At 42.6% G+C, this 15,881-nt stretch overlaps 1 protein-coding gene across 1 annotated transcript in view; it reads right to left on the bottom strand.

Moving 5' to 3' along the window:
• SUCLG2 (succinate-CoA ligase GDP-forming subunit beta) overlaps window positions 1–15,881 on the bottom strand; it is a 223,078-nt gene that overhangs the window by 19,227 nt on the left and 187,970 nt on the right. The window lies entirely within an intron of this gene.

The raw sequence follows: 15,881 nt of genomic DNA, 5'->3' as shown, positions 1-15,881 counted from the left end.
TTTAGGACTGGTCTGGCATCTCTAATTGGAAGGGAAGTGGGGAGGGATATTGAGAGTTGGGCAGGCAAGCCAAGAATTCTTTTCTAGCTTGGATTAAAATCTGAGCTGGAAAAGCTTGCCTTTTCTTTAAGGAGATCTTTATGAGCTCCAGAAGCTCATATCTGAGTATCAGAGAACTTCACTGGCTTTTGTCGCCAGACTTAAAATCGAAGAAAATCTTTCAGATTATTAGGGACCAGCTGGCATACTCTTGATGTGAAAGGTCTGGGTTCTTGGTTTTACAAAACCTTGAAATGTTTGAGTTCTGGGTTCAGATGAGTAGCTGTGGGAAAGCCAGATAATTCCAGATGTAATTTTCCACGAATAAAATTGTGGTAATATTGACAAACATCAGCAAACGTGTGATGAAAATGCATAAGGTAATGGACCGAAGTACTTTGAAACATATAGTATATAGGCTGAGCTTTGAGAATGGTGATTAGTGACTCAGCCAAACCTTCTGACTTAAGATTGCCCTGTATAAATAGGTTCTTAAGAGGCCTTCAGTGCCATCCGTTTTGGTAATCTGCATAATTTTCTCGTTTGTTGCAGAATATGCACCTACAGGTCGCACTCCTGTTACTGGGAGATTTGCATATCCAGCAGTTAGAAACATAGTATATAACACCTGCGAAAATGCAAAACTTTCCCAAGGTTTTGCCATCTACTGCTTATTGTGATTGCTTTGTGGAATGAGATGGCGCAAGTGTCACGGACAGCTGCTGGATAATGTATGCCACGATTAGTGAGCAGCGGCGATGTCCCCTGCAATGGCTCTATTTTGTAAACTCCCCCCCCCTTTAAAAATGATTATTCCTCTTCAATTCTTTTAAGGTGTTAACACTATAATTATAATGTGGGAGATCTCATCCAGTTGTTAGATGGGGGATTCAGCAAGATAAGCTTTCAAAACAAATCTCCAGTTATGTGAACCTTTTGCTCGTTAATCATATTAAAATAATAATAATAATAATATTGAATAGAAGTCATCTACGCTGCCTGCTCCATGCACATTGAGTCAGGTTTCAGAGATGTGGTTATGCCAATCCAAGAAAGCTGTCCTTTCTCACTCTATAATGTGCGACAAAATATACCACGATAGCCAGAAAATGGGAAATTGCACTGGTATTCTGCAAAGTGTAACATGTGACCGGGTTATGCTCTGAGTGCTTCTGAAGAAAGCGCCATCAACAGACAGCTAGTTCCTACTCTTTAATACCGACAGGAAAATGTCCACAAAGGAACTCAACAGCAGGAGAGCTCTTGCTACCAAGGGGATACCTCTCCAACACTGCATGGGGCTTATCAACAATTCAGGCCAGAAATTCCACATCAGCCATTCATGAAGGCACAGCATGTTTCTTAAAAATAAACTTCACTTTTGGTCGGCCTGGCTCATACTTTTTAAACCTTGTGGGTTTAAACAGCTCCCACTGATATGACTAAATAAACATGTCAGATCTGGGTAGCTGATAAGTGATGTTTGTGGCAAAAAGATTTATTTTTAAAAACCCAGTACAGTGGAATCTCGGTTTTCAAACATAATCCGTTCTGGAAGATCGTTCTGACTTCTGAAACGTTCGAAAACTGAAAGTGGAAGTCTCAATACAATAGGAAAACTCAAAACGGAAGCTGTGTAGCATGTTTGGCTTCTGAAAATTGTTTGAAAACCAAAGCAGTTACTTCTGGGTTTTTGGCGTTCGGGAGCCGAAACATACGGTAACGGAGGCGTTTGACAACTGAGGTTTCGCTGTACGTTCCTTGAAGAAAACATAAAGGCCAGACAGCTTTTCCTACTCTTTAGTCAATTGCCTGAATAATCTGACCCACAGTATTTAGCAAGTGGATTTTTGCTGAAATCACTGGGGCATATTCCATATTCAAAACAGAGGAGACTCACAGAGGTAAAGTACTTGTCCTGACGTGATAAACAGGGTAAGAAAATCCCACCAGGAAAAGGGCTGTCCATCAACTCGGAGGAATCGAAATTTCTGGTATGTAACTTACAATCAAATTGCCCTATGGAAATTCCCTTCCCATTTGACTTCAGGCCATTATTTTACTTGGACGCATGCACATTATTTTACTTGGACGCATGCACATGGCCTATCTGCACATCTCCATGGAAACTGCCTTAATTAACTCCACACATTCAATTTTACCACAAAGTTTATGTGCACCTGGGAACTATGTAGATCAGGTGAGTTCAGCATGGAACCACAAGTTCCTTGTTGTGACGTAAGTGAAAATTATCCAGTGTGCTTGGTGGCACAAATAGTGTACTGCATGTGTGATGGTGCACAATAGCCACAAACATTCTAACTACCTATGGGGAACATCTTTTAAGGAACACTGAAAATGACTAGAGTTCCCATGAGGAAAACAGAAAGTGGAGGAGCCGTGAGTAGGAGAGGAGCTACAGGCAGGAGAAGCCATGGGCTGCTGGGAAAGCCTCTCCTCTTCCCAGAGGAGAGGGGTTGTGAGCAGGAATCACTTCCCACGCTTGCAGGGGGGCACGGCTGGGCCCCCTGCGTCCTGGAGCCCTGTGCCCGCGTCATGCACCCTAGCCAGCCAATCTGGCTGCCTGGGGGTGTGTGGTTTAGCTGTTTAAAAATGGCCGTGGGCACACAAGCGCTGCCTTGTTGTTCCGGCTTCCTTGGATCACCCTCCCTCTAGGTTTTGCTTCTGCACCTGACCTTGCTATGGACCTTGGTTGGTTGCCTTGGTTGTCCAAGGGGCCTGGTAGGATTTTTTTTTCCACTTGGCAGATTGGCACCAGCCACTTGGGTTTTTTGCCTACCTTGTAGCAAATCGTCACAACTTTGTAAGGTTTGGTGGTTAGGAAATGTGTTGTGTGTTGGAGGGGAGGTTGTGGCCATTACCTACTCCTCCCCTTGATGGCTATTCCGGCGGTTGTGGTTCCTGTCCGATGCCCTGGTGTTGACTAGGGCCATGGCACAACCCTCTGGTGACTCTAGGGGAAAGCTTCCAGTTGATTTGCATCAACAAGCTTCCCTTACAGGTTATTAACCCTTGTGTGACTCCCTGCAGAGCGGGCAGGAGTCAAGTATAGTCTGTTCAGATCCAATGCCTAAGCCTATACCACTTACATTCTGTAACCAATAAAGTTGTGGCCTTTTTGAGCCCATTAACCTAAAATGCTTGTGTCCATGTGTCTTATTTCATCACAAAGTGGGAAGAGGGGCCTCAACTCACAACTTTCCTAGTGGAAAACAGGCCATTAGGGAAGACAAAGGGCTGTGGACCCAGGACCCATAAGGGAAGCAAAGCAAACCAATACACATACAGGATGGGGTTGGAGATGATTTTCACATATAAATAACCAGCCTAAAACCCCATGGGTACAGGTGGTCAGTAATGTATAATTGAAAGCTCAGGACAGAGTATAATCATTTCAAGCATTTAGATGCTGCCCTTTGGCTTGAATCCTGTGAGCAGAATTTTGCTCAGAGGATACTCCTGCTGCCAGAACATGGGAGGCCCTTCTGTCATTTCCCCACACACAGTTCCCCTGTGCCCTGCAAAATCTGCTTTGAACAGTTATGGGACACAAGCTCTTCTACAAGCAGAAGAAGGGCAACTCAGGGTGCAGCTCAGTCAGTCAGTAGAGCATGAGACACTTAATAACAGGGTCATGGGTTTGAGCTCCACGTTGGGCGAAAGATTCCTGCATTGCAAGGGGTTGGACTAGATCAGTGTTTTTCAACCTTTTTTGGGCAAAGGCACACTTGTTTCATGAAAAAAAATCACGAGGCACACCACCATTAGAAAATGTTAAAAAATTTAACTCTGTGCCTATATTGACTATATATAAAGTAATTCTCTTGAATAGGAATCAAATAAACACAAAGAAAGTATTTTATAATTACTTTATTATGAAATGGTAAGTAAACAGAAATATGAAAAATTATAAAATACTTTATTTTAAAATCTTTCGAATTTTTCAATTTTTCCCACGGCACACCAGGCAACATCTCGCGGCACACTAGTGTGCCGCGGAACAGTGGTTGAAAAACACTGGACTAGATGACCCTCATGGTCCCTTCCAACTCTACTGTTCTGTGATTCTTGATCAGGGTATATTACCGGGCAGTTTACAAAAATGAGAGCTGTAACATCCAGAATAAAAAAAAATAATTCGAAAAACTAATAAACAGTAAACAGAAGACAAAACAAAGTATAATGGGTGTTATTCAGTGATGTTTGGCTCAAGACTAGACCCACTGAAAGAAATTAACCTAACTTAGTCATGTTCATTGATTTCAATGGGTCTACTCTGAGTAAAACAGAATACCACTCAATGTAAATTTGCCTGACAGCAGTAAAACAGAAGCTTCCTAGTATTAGAATATTCTTCTCCGTATTATATCTGTAAAACAATCCTTCCATGCCAGAAATGGATTCACTAAAACTCTTCAGTGCTCTCAGACCAGGACCATTGTTTAGGATAAGCATATGCAGAATTAAGAATGCAAGGGAATGCTAAACTTAGTGTCATTTTACTATGATCAAGATGGCACTGGTATCTTCTCATTAACTTCCTTTTCAGCTAGTTTTTACTATATTCTTTTTGTGCTTCCCTTTCAGTCTAGAATAGTTTATATCTTGCTTTTACATTTCCCTGCTAAATACTGCATTGAATACCCCACTTGATGGCATAGAAGGATTACCACAGCGAAGCTCCCCTAGTCAAGAAATAAGTGATTGGAGCCACATAAGACAAAATGTGTGTAAAGGGATTTATGAAGGATAAGAATGCACTATGAATAGTCTCTGCTGATTTTGACCTTTCATTTAAAGGGAAGAAAAGACTTGCTTCTTAATCTCACGGTTGAGATAGAAAAACTTGAAAACCTTTTATATAGCTTCTTCAGAAAACGAAAACAAATAATCCAGAGATAGATGGAGCTGAAGCTACCACTGTTGGGAACCACTTTAATTAGAAAAGATTCAATTTCTGGACCTTCAGCAACATAAACTAATCCCACCTTCCTATTTCTCTGCAGATCACATATTTCGCCTTGGAATAGGACCACAATACCTTTTACTCTGGTGCAGCTGGAAGCAAAGAGACTAGCTGGGGAAACTCAGCCAGATGGGTGGGGTATAAATAATTTTTTATTATTATTATTATTATTATTATTATTATTATTATTATTATTATTATTATTATTATTATATTCAGCAAGTCCATGGAAGAGCAATGAACAAGGCGCAGAATTTGTATGTAGGCTTTCAAATATATAGAAGTTTACAGGGCCTTCTTGGTGGCTGCTCCCAGACTCTGGAACTCCCCTAGAGAAGCTAGACTGGATCTCTCCTTGTTGTCCTTTCGCCAGAAGGTGAAGACTTTGTTGTTCCAACAGGCTTTTGGGAATTGACTGCTTTAAGGGCTGGTGCCGTGCTGCTTTTGTTGTACTCATTGGTATATTTTAAACAGATTTTATATATGCAGATAGTTATGGATAATATGGACAGATTTGTCAGCATCGCCCTTGAGCCAGTGTACCAACTGGACTCATGCACTACAGCCCCGACTGGGCTAGGCGAGCTGGGTAGCACTGCCAGAGACCTCCTTTCCCACAGGAACTGGTCACAGTGCTGTGGACTCGCAGCTTGGAGCTGAGAGCACCGGATTCACTGTCTCAATAATGCAGTCGTTGCGCAGCAGCGTTTTGCAGAGTCTTGCAGAGTATAAACCACTCGGAGAGCAGCTCTGTAAAATATCCTCCTTTATTCTATAACTACAGCTATAATACAAACTATATGCAGAGCTAAGTATTCTGAGCATACATCAATGCTACTCTGAGTGCCTGCAGCTGCTCTTAGCAGCAATCTTATCTCTAAATACTATCTCTTGCACTCACTCTCCGACAAACTGACTGACTCTCTCTCTCACACACACAGACTCACTCACTTGACTAATTAAGTAGAGAGCAGTACATTGCTCCTCCTCTCTGTAGAGTCAGCAGAGACCTCAGGAGATTCTTGGGTATGGGAGGGGTGAAATCTCCTCAAGATTAGCTACATGCGAACGAATTGCATGTCGACGCAAAATCATAATGGATAAATATGAAGAAATCTGGAATGAATATTTAAGCGATAAGGAGGATAGTGGTGGGAAGTAGGGGGAGGAGAGAGAGGTGGGGAAATATTGTTAAAAAAGGTGTAGTCGTAGGTATATCGGTGTATTCAAATCTAAATTGTCAATTTGTGTTATTATTGTTATTATGGTTTTTGCTGTATGTGTCTTTTGCGGTTGTTGTTTGTATCGAAAAAACGATTAAACAATTTTTAAAAAAATCTATCAATGTTTAATTGTTTTAAATGATTGTGTTTTTTCTATATTTGTGGCAGCTCATATTTCATCTGTAAGCTGCCTTGAGTCAAGGGAAAAGGCGGGGTATAAATTAAAATAAAAACCATATTCTGAATGTGAAACTTGTAATAAGCACACAGTTGCAGTTTTCAGCTAAGTGTTTAACTTCTCTTTGTAAGAACCAGTAGAGCTTGCCAGGCATTGTGATGTCACAATGCTCTGCATTTCTCCATCTCCACTGCCCACGTCTCTGGTTGTGAGGGGCAACCAATGTGGACAAGTAAACTTCTGTTATACACTACAGACAGAAGAGAGGAATGAAACGTGATTTCCAGCAGCATATGCATGTTTAAAACCTTCTAGTTTAACTAACATGTCAGCAGAGACGTATTCAAACATCACATTATCTGATCATCCAAACCAGGCATCCCCAAACTCGGCCCTCCCAATGTTTTGGGACTACAATTCCCATCATCCCTGACCACTGGCCCTGTTAGCTAGGGATGATGGGTGCTGTAGTCCCATAACATCGGGAGGGCTGAGTTTTGGGGTGCCTGGTCCAAACTATGACTTGGAAGAGTGGGAATAAGCTGTGTGTACATAAGCTGTGTGTTTTATCCTTCCTTTTCCTCTTCCCATTAACAGAAATCTTCCTGGTTTGTCAAAGTTTGCCACGATATCTGAACTGGTGAATTGGTTGGAGCAAATCTTCCGAGCCAGCTCTCATGATGAACCAGGAAGTGTTCTATTGAGCCAGCTGTTTGAGGAAAGGAAGGGGGGAAAGAAGTGTGCACACACACAACTCACTTGTGATATTCTAAAATGAACCCACTGAACAGAGCTCTGTTGCTAACACAACTGAAAACCTTTTAACTTTTTTCCTCTCTAACGTGTTCCTAACGTTGGGGCACTGGACCAGCTACATGACAGATCCATTTAAGAAAGCATGTTTATATCATTAAAGATAAGGAAGAGGATTTTATGCCCGATATAGACACTTTAATTCCTAATGCAGTCCCCTCATTTAAAGATCTGCCTTTTCCGTTTTCAAGCTGAATTCTAATCAGCTCCATTGGCAGCCACATGAAGAAGAAAAAAAGTATTTTGGAAGAAAATTAAATTTGGCACCGGATAACTGACATTACGTGTGCCTGGCTTTAATAATAACGACAACAATAATATAAATAAAATCAGCTAAATTAGAGAGGAGCCTGAATGAGTTCAATCAGTAGGAAACTGAATCAGGTGGAGAATTTAATCAGGGGCTTTATTATAATTTTATAAATAAGCCTAAAGACCGGTTTAGACAGCCAAGAGATTCCGTTACAAACTCTGCTTAAAATTGGTGAACATTGTTTATCACTTCTCTGCTGCCCTAAATGGATTTTGCAGTTTTTAACATTCAGGCAATGCATTCTGATGAAGGGGGTACATTCTGGTATTCTTGTGTTCACAGAAGAAGGAAGGAGACTGAAAAAGTGCTCAGTGGGGGAAAAGAAAAACCACCCATTGCATATTGCAAACAAGTCTTCATTAACATACCCAGCATCTGAGGACACAGAACATAAAATGTGCACAGAGAACAGAGTACCCTGCCTGCAAAAGAGAGCGATTTCCTCGAATGGCATATTAATGATTAACATCTCCACCTTGCTTCATGCCTTGCAAGGCAGAGCTTTATCTCTCAGGTAGCCTTTTAGTAGGAAGTATAGATGCAAGCATCTTTGTCCGGTAACTGTTTGCTTTTACTGACACAGCAGACATGAAATATCCATCAAAGGGAAGCCACGGCCGACGGCAACAGCTAATGCTAATATGTAAAGACATCCACTGCTATGGCCAATGCGCAGCTCATCAATACAAAGGATTAATGTTGGGAAATAGTGCTACATGAGGACTGTCAGCATTTTACAACAGCCTCTCACAAGCTACTCACAGAATCCTGTGCATCTCTGGTATCTGCATGTCGAGAATGACATTTAGCAGCCAGAACCCTAGGGGGTTAAGAAGGGGGCCGGTTAACTTCCTGCCTGTCTGGAACAAGGACCTCCATGAAATTCATTCACATTAGCCAATCACTTTTACACCCTTACTGAGTTGCCTTCAGGACCCATTCTTCATAAACTAGTTGCCACAAAGTGCCTGCTTATTGTTAATTTATTAATCCTGTCAAGAGCTTATTACGGCTTATTACCAACCAATATACAAAATATGAAGTACAGTGGACCCTCTGGATATGAGGTACTGAGGTCACCTGAGCTTCTAGGGGCAGGGCTAGATCCATGAGCAACCTCAGCCCTGCTCCTTCTAAGACAGGCCATCTACCACCACCCAGACTTGAGAACTTGGGACACATAAAACCTCTGTCTTTTCAGGATTCAGCTTCAATTTTGTGGCCTACATTTAGTCCACCACACCCCTTAAATACGAGTCTAAGACCTCAACTGCCTCTCTCAAATCTTGGAACAGAGAGATGGAGCTGGGAGCAACAGCCCAAGTTTAAAGACTCCATGGTCAGGGAGAGGAGTTCAGAACTACATGGAAGCAATGGAGTAGTTCCATGGATTGCTACCCCACCAAGGCAAGGCAACACATGCTTATTTTTTAAATGCATTTGTTCCTTGCAAGATGTGCACTGTGTCAGGAAGGATGCAACAGGAGTGTCACTTAGTTGTGGTTGACTGGTCTGTGCCCTCCCTTTCTGGCTGTGGTTCTTTGCTCCATAGCGGTGGTCTGGCACCCTCCCCAGATTCCTTTGCTGTGCTTCTCCCCACAAGAGGGCTGAGGGGAGTCCTTCTGTTTTCCCAATAATCCTGTCATCCTCCTGTTCCTCTTCCTTGCCTATCTCAGTCCGCCACTCCATTACTGAGCCTGGGCGTGGTTCTGGACACGTCAGGGAGCGATTGATGGGCAGTTGGAAGTCAGGAAGAGAGGAGGATTCATCTCCTCGCACCCAAAGCTCCCTTTTAAGATTAGAATCAGAGGCTCCCCCTCCTGCTTTAGACATTCATATAAGGAGGTGAACAACAAACATGGCTGCTGTTGCCATGTCTACGATGGCCCCTATACACACAGTCACTCTGAACTAGATAAAATCTACTAAAGTATCCTTGTGTTTCAAAAGGAAAAAACAAACAAAAAGCCCTACCACACGCAGAGAACACATCTATAAATCTATATACAGTCTAGCTGTTTGATGCAGCAAGAATCTCACCTATCACAGGTACCCTTTGAATCCTACATCAGCAAAATGAATATTGAACACAGTGGCTAAAAGGATTTGTGCATGCCAGTGTAGGAGTTTTCAAAATGGCTTCTCAGATATGGAACCCACTTAGAAAGCACTGAACAATACAATGGTGTCCATATTAAACCTTCACAGCCTTGGCATACATTTATTATTAGCAGCACAGGACAAAGAGAAGAATTCGGTATCGCCGTGAGAAAAAACAACCCCAGGTGCTTCTGGACCAGAATGCCAGAAATACTGATTAATTCATAAGGCAGCATCAATGTTGACTTAAAATGAGAGATTGCAAATGTACTTTTATAGGCACATGTTAATTCAAAATAAAGACCTCTCCAAAACACAATGGGTCTTCTCAATATAAAGTGGGGAAATATTTTTTAAAAACAAGTCCCAGTCTCCCTTTCTCTCTCACACACACCAAGTATGTAATTGAGGGGGCTAATTAACAGGAGTCCTTAGATCCCAAGAATCAAAGCTGCTGCTAATGTTCTCTTTATGAGATGCTTCTATTGAAGACAAATTAAATGTTATCTAATCTTGCAGCAGTAGGAAAACCTAATCTTCTGGGTTAGTTTTTCATCTGCTGCTGGTGTCAGATATCTCCATCAGAAAACACCAGCACAGGGAAAAAAATCTGTTATAAACAATATTCTAAAATTACTGATATCGCTGTCTGACCTTGCTGTAATCTGTTGCTCTGTAGCTTGATCCATTTATTTTAGCTGAAACAAGCAGCTCAGTAACTGTCAGTAAAGCCGTGTCTGCAGTGAATTAAAAGCTACATATTGGCAGAGAGCTTGCCTCAAGCCTGAGGTGATTGAAATCTGACAAAACCTTTTTACACCTGCAGGTAGCTCAATGCATTTGTTGAACACTCCTCCTTCCCAAGGCAAACAAGCTCCGCTTAACCCTTTCACTGGCTGCAGCGGTACCCAAAATCCTGTTGTTAAAGAGAGCATTTCCCTTCTGATTATTTCACAAAGATGTTACTGTCACAGTTCTCCCAGGCACAGGAGAAGCCAAGTTTACACGGGAACTACGGAACATTTTTGAGTATCTGGGTGTCGCTGCTGTGACTTTTTGCATCAGCCATAGCAGGGCTAAAATCTGTGTGCGGATCTCTTCAGCGACTCTGTAAGAAGTAAGTCCCAGCATCTCTTTGGGATGAACATGGAGAGATTTAAGATAATGTTAACATAACAATTGCTTCAGACTTCCACTAGAGGACAGTATAAATTCAGAATGGGAAGGGAAAATAAAAATGCAATGGGGGCATTAGAAAGCAAAAAACCCGAAATCAGTCGTTTGTTTCAATACTTTGGGGTGTGGATTTTTCAAAATCCAAGGAAAGTAAACATGCAAGGTAATTTAATACGACCACCTCTCCCGTCAGCCTAAGAAGGATAGTTACAATTAGCTACCCTGGGCTGAATTTAACTAGCTAACTGGTGCGACTCTTTTAGGAACACAGGAAGTTGTCTTATACGGAATCGGACAATTGGTTCATCTAGTCTAGTATTGTCAACACTGACTGACAATGCCTCTCCATGGTTTCAGGCAGGGGTCTCTCCTAGCCCTTCCTGGAGTTGCCAGGGGTTGAAACATGGACCTTTTTCTGATGCAGAGCATGTGCTCTACCACGCAGCTGTGACCTTTCCCTCAAAGTTGCTGTGATGCCTTCAATGAAGTATCCCTTTGGACTGGTTCTGTGGGCTCAGGGATGTTCTGCTCTTAGTTGCAAGACCATGACCAGAAGGCAGGACTAAGGGACTATTGCTAGGCCCCATCTCTGCTATGAAATTCAGGAGTTCCATCCTGTTCTATTTGCTTTTTCATATCTACAGTGGTACCTCAGGTTACAGATGCTTCAGGTTACAGATGCTTCAGGTTACAGACTCTGTTAACCCAGAAATAGTACCTTGGTTTAAGAACTTTGCTTCAGGATGAGAACAGAATTCGCGTGGCGGCAGCAGCAGGTGGCCCCATTAGCTAAAGTGATACCTCAAGTTAAGAACAGTTTCAGGTTAAGAACGGACACCCAGAATGAATTAAGTTCTTACCCCAAGGTACCACTGTATATGAAACTGTTGGGCAAGATCATTGGGGGACTTGGGGTGCAATGCCAACAATAAGCAGGTGACATTCACATATTTCTCCTTGTCATCAGAATCAGGTGATGTGATGGATGGAACTGGTTTCAGTAATGGGTTGAATGATGGCCAATAAACTACAGCTTAATTCTAGCAAGATGGGAGGTTCTGTGGGTGGATGGTTCCTGTGCCCGGGGAAATGGGGCTCAATTTGTTTTGTAAGGGGGTGCACTCCATGTGAAAGTTCAAGTTTGTAGTGTGGATGTGCTCAGAACAACTGTGTGAGCTGGTTAAGTTGAGACCATGGCTGGCCTAAAGTCATTTAGTGAACTTTGTGGCTGAGTGGGGATTTGAACACTGACCTCCCAGGTTCAACCACTACGCTACAGTGGATCTCATAGGGTGCTGCCTTATGCCAAGTCAAACCACTGGCCCACTGACTACTGTGTGCCCACACAGACTGGTGGCATCTCTGCATAGTTGCAAGCAGGGGACCTTCCAAGCCGTACTTGGGAGATTCCAGGAATCAAATCTGGGACTTTCTGGAAGTATGTGCTGTATCACTCAGCTGTGGCCATTCCTTTACAGGTGAGATTCATAAGGGAGCTGGTTGTGTTTTAACTGATTTTAAAAAAAATAAATCTTAAAGACGGCAGCAAGGAAAGAGAGTGGTGGTGGTGGGGAGATGTCTGAATACTAATTTGGGTCTCATTAGAAACCTGTAAGTCTCTCAACTCCCTCTGCCCTTACGATTGAAAATTTAACAACAAATATAGGAATGAAATGGCAAGGAGCCCCATTTTATCATGCTTGCCCCTATCGAAGTCATCATAATTCATTGTTTCCCCATTTCATGACTTTTTGAGGGGCTGGCTCGATTTTATTTTTCTTAGCTGAATTTAAACAATTCCAGGACGTTGCCAGGGCAAATGAAAACCCATCTCTGTTATGTCTTGGCATCCACCGTCCAAGCAAATGAAGTGGAAGCACTGCCGTTTTACAAGAAAGAGAACGCAAACGAGTCGCTTCCGTCAAATGCGCCACTTATTTCAAGGGTGGCCTGAAGAACCCATCAGATCCCATAGCAAGGGATTAGCTGGCTCATGCACTAGGACTGCCTAGCTTGGCTCTCAATCGGAATCAACTTGAAACGTTTTCTTCTCCCTTCCAGTTTGCCCTCTCTGTGCCCAAAGTGGTCATGTTATGTGGAGAGGCTCAGGAATTAATAGCTTGTTTTCCTACTTGGCCACCGTATCAGGGAAAAACCTCGTAATGAACTGACTAGCATGTGAGCCACAGTCCCCGCTCAGTGTGGTATAATCAGTATCCTACCGTATAATTGGTATAATCAGTGCAGTGATTAGAATGCTCAATATAATCGTGGCTGCTGGGACGCGGGTTGCAGGACTTCCAGCGATAGCAGCTGAAGGAGAGTTTCCTTCAGCCAAATTGCCGGAGGCTTCAGCTACTGTAGGGGGGAAAAAAGGCTAAAGGGCTATCCTTCCTTGCCATCATAAAGTTCAGGACAGACATAGTATGTGGCCAAGTGACACCTGTCAGTGCTGCTCATCACGTCAGCTTCAATCTCCGTTTTCTAGTAAGACACCCCAGGTACTGGCAGGGCTTAACGCGGTGCCTTGTTTACAGGACAGCTTTGGCTTGAATCATCGGGAAATAGATGGTAAATAAGATGCAGCAGTGCTAAATTCATTCCTGCACAGGGTGAATACATAATGCCATTTTATCGAGCGGACACCACTTCACATCTCAGGAAGCTATCTCAATTTGTGCTTATTTTTATGATTTATGGAAAACAGGGATTTCTTTCTTTCTTTTTTTAAAAGGAAAAATAATAACAATAACGAAGCAGGACTCAAATTATTTATTATTTAAGCCAGTGCAACAACAACATGCTGCATGTTCCTCTGCAATTAGTCCGTGGCACTTTTAAAAACGTACCGAAAGCTCCAGTGACATATAACAAAACAAGAATTATGCAGTGATCTGAGAAGTAAAGCGGGTGGTGTGGAGGGGAAAGCAAGCGTAGGATTAATAATTTAAGCAATGTGACACAACAGGTTGTGTATTTCTCCGGCGTTTTACCAATGCGCTGTGACAGAGAGCGCGTTTCTGTACAACCTCATCATGTTCTACGTGGCGTTACAAAGCTAAGGGGCTGAGCGACTTTAACCACTTGAAGAGGGCGATAATCTTCTGAAATGACACAATCCCATGTATGTGTGAATGTTCTGAAGGCAAGAGAATGCCCAACGAAAACAAAACTAGAGGAGTTCTTCAGCCGAAAAAAGAATCTTATATAAGAAATAAGGAGGTCTATTTTAATCAACCGCAACCTTCCAAATTAGCAAGCGTTATGTATCACCATGACATATCATGTAAATTTCTTCCAAGGAACCAAAAATTACAGCTGCTTCTCTGAAGATGGTTCTGTGAGTTAGGTTCAGGGGAAGCATAAATCTAGGCCTCAGTGACTGGCTCTCTCAGTGACTGGCTCTCTCAGCTTGGATTTCGGCTGAAGGGCCTCAGCTACTCTGTGAGGTCCAAAGTGTGGCCAATGCTGCCTGTATTTACACCACATACTAAACCATGGGTAGGCAAACTAAGGCCCAGGGGCCGGATCTGGTCCAATTGCCTTCTAAATCTGGCCCGCGGATGGTCTGGGAATCAGCATGTTTTAACGAGTAGAATGTGTCATTTTATTTAAAATGCATCTTTGGGTTATTTGTGGGGCATAGGAATTCGTTCTTTTTTTTTCTTCCCAAAATATAGTCCAGCCCCTCACAAGGTCTGAGGGACAGTGGACCGGCCCCCTGCTGAAAAAGTTTGCTGACCCCTGTTAACTAAAGCAATACGACACCACTTTAAACTGTCATGGCTTCCCCAAAAGAATCCCAGGAGCTGTCGTTTGCCATGGGTGCTAAGAGTCATTAAGAGACTCCTGTTCCCCCTCACATAGCAAGAATTCTCAGGAATTGAGTGTTAAGCCATTTTGGGAACTGTAGCTCTGTGAAGGGAATAGGGGGTCTCCTAACAATTCCCAGCACCTTTAACAAACTACAGCTCTAGAATATAGAGGTGGGGAGAGCCATGCCTATTTATAATATTAAAGATGTGGCTACTGTTGACATACAGTGGAACCAAGAGGCTTGGGTGAAGGATTGAGGGCCGGTGGCTGGAAGGAGGAAGCGACTGATGATTCTGATGAATCTTCACCCAAGTCCGACCCTCAACTCAAGGGCTGTGTGGACATTATTCTACAGAGTACTAGAGTCTGGCATTGTCTATCTGTATAGTCTTGCTTCTCCCAGAACTGTGTGGGCTGGAAGTGGGGAGAGGGGCACAGGTAAGCCCCATCCTCTGCATGATAGTTCCAGTACAGACCTTCCTGCATTGATGGGGAAAGTGGGAAGGGAAATTCTGACTTGCAATCCTCTTTTGTGGAAAACCCCCCTGTCTTATAAGGGTTCCCGATCTCAAGGTATCAAAGTGCATTCACCCAAACTGAAGAGGGCTAATGTATAGGTTGGAAAGCAAAAACTGTTCTTTCCACACTCCTACTGCGACCTTCTGAAAATCACACAGAATGTTGAATTCTCTCTCTTTTTGGCTGACATTTATTGCTGTCTCTCTTATAGGCAGAGTTCCACATTTTCCTTAGGGCGCAGGGCAAGTGCTATACTTTAAAAGGACATACAACAAGGGAACACCAAAATCTCACCCTGAAGAAACATCATGCCCTGCTAAACAGCATTCCACAAATATATGCTGCCTTCACTTACTGCACCTGTCAAAACATTTACTTTTGATACCCACCCACCAGAATAAAAACAGACGAAGAAACAGTTAGTCACCAGCTAGGAGAGATTTGGGAATTTTCAGCATTTTGTCACCTGAGAAACATCTTTGGCGTTTATTCCCTGTGCAGGAGAAAAAAAGCAGCTTCTCAGTAATTCCTATCTAGGTCAAGTCACTTTTTAATTGATAGACAGACACTTCTAGGATTCTTAATAATAAGAGAGTAATTAACATATAAAAACACAATGTCAGGAGTGCCGAATTGCATCTGTTATGTCAAATATTTGCACCTGGCAAATTAAAAAGGGTCTTTTAGCAATGAGAACATAGTAATCAAAAAGGGTAC

Source organism: Podarcis melisellensis (assembly GCF_964234715.1).
Source record: "Podarcis melisellensis genome assembly, chromosome: 2".
Classification (NCBI taxonomy): Eukaryota; Metazoa; Chordata; class Lepidosauria; order Squamata; family Lacertidae; genus Podarcis; species Podarcis melisellensis.
The sequence above is the reverse complement of the archived record's forward strand: the minus strand, read 5'-3'. Positions and strand labels throughout refer to the sequence as shown.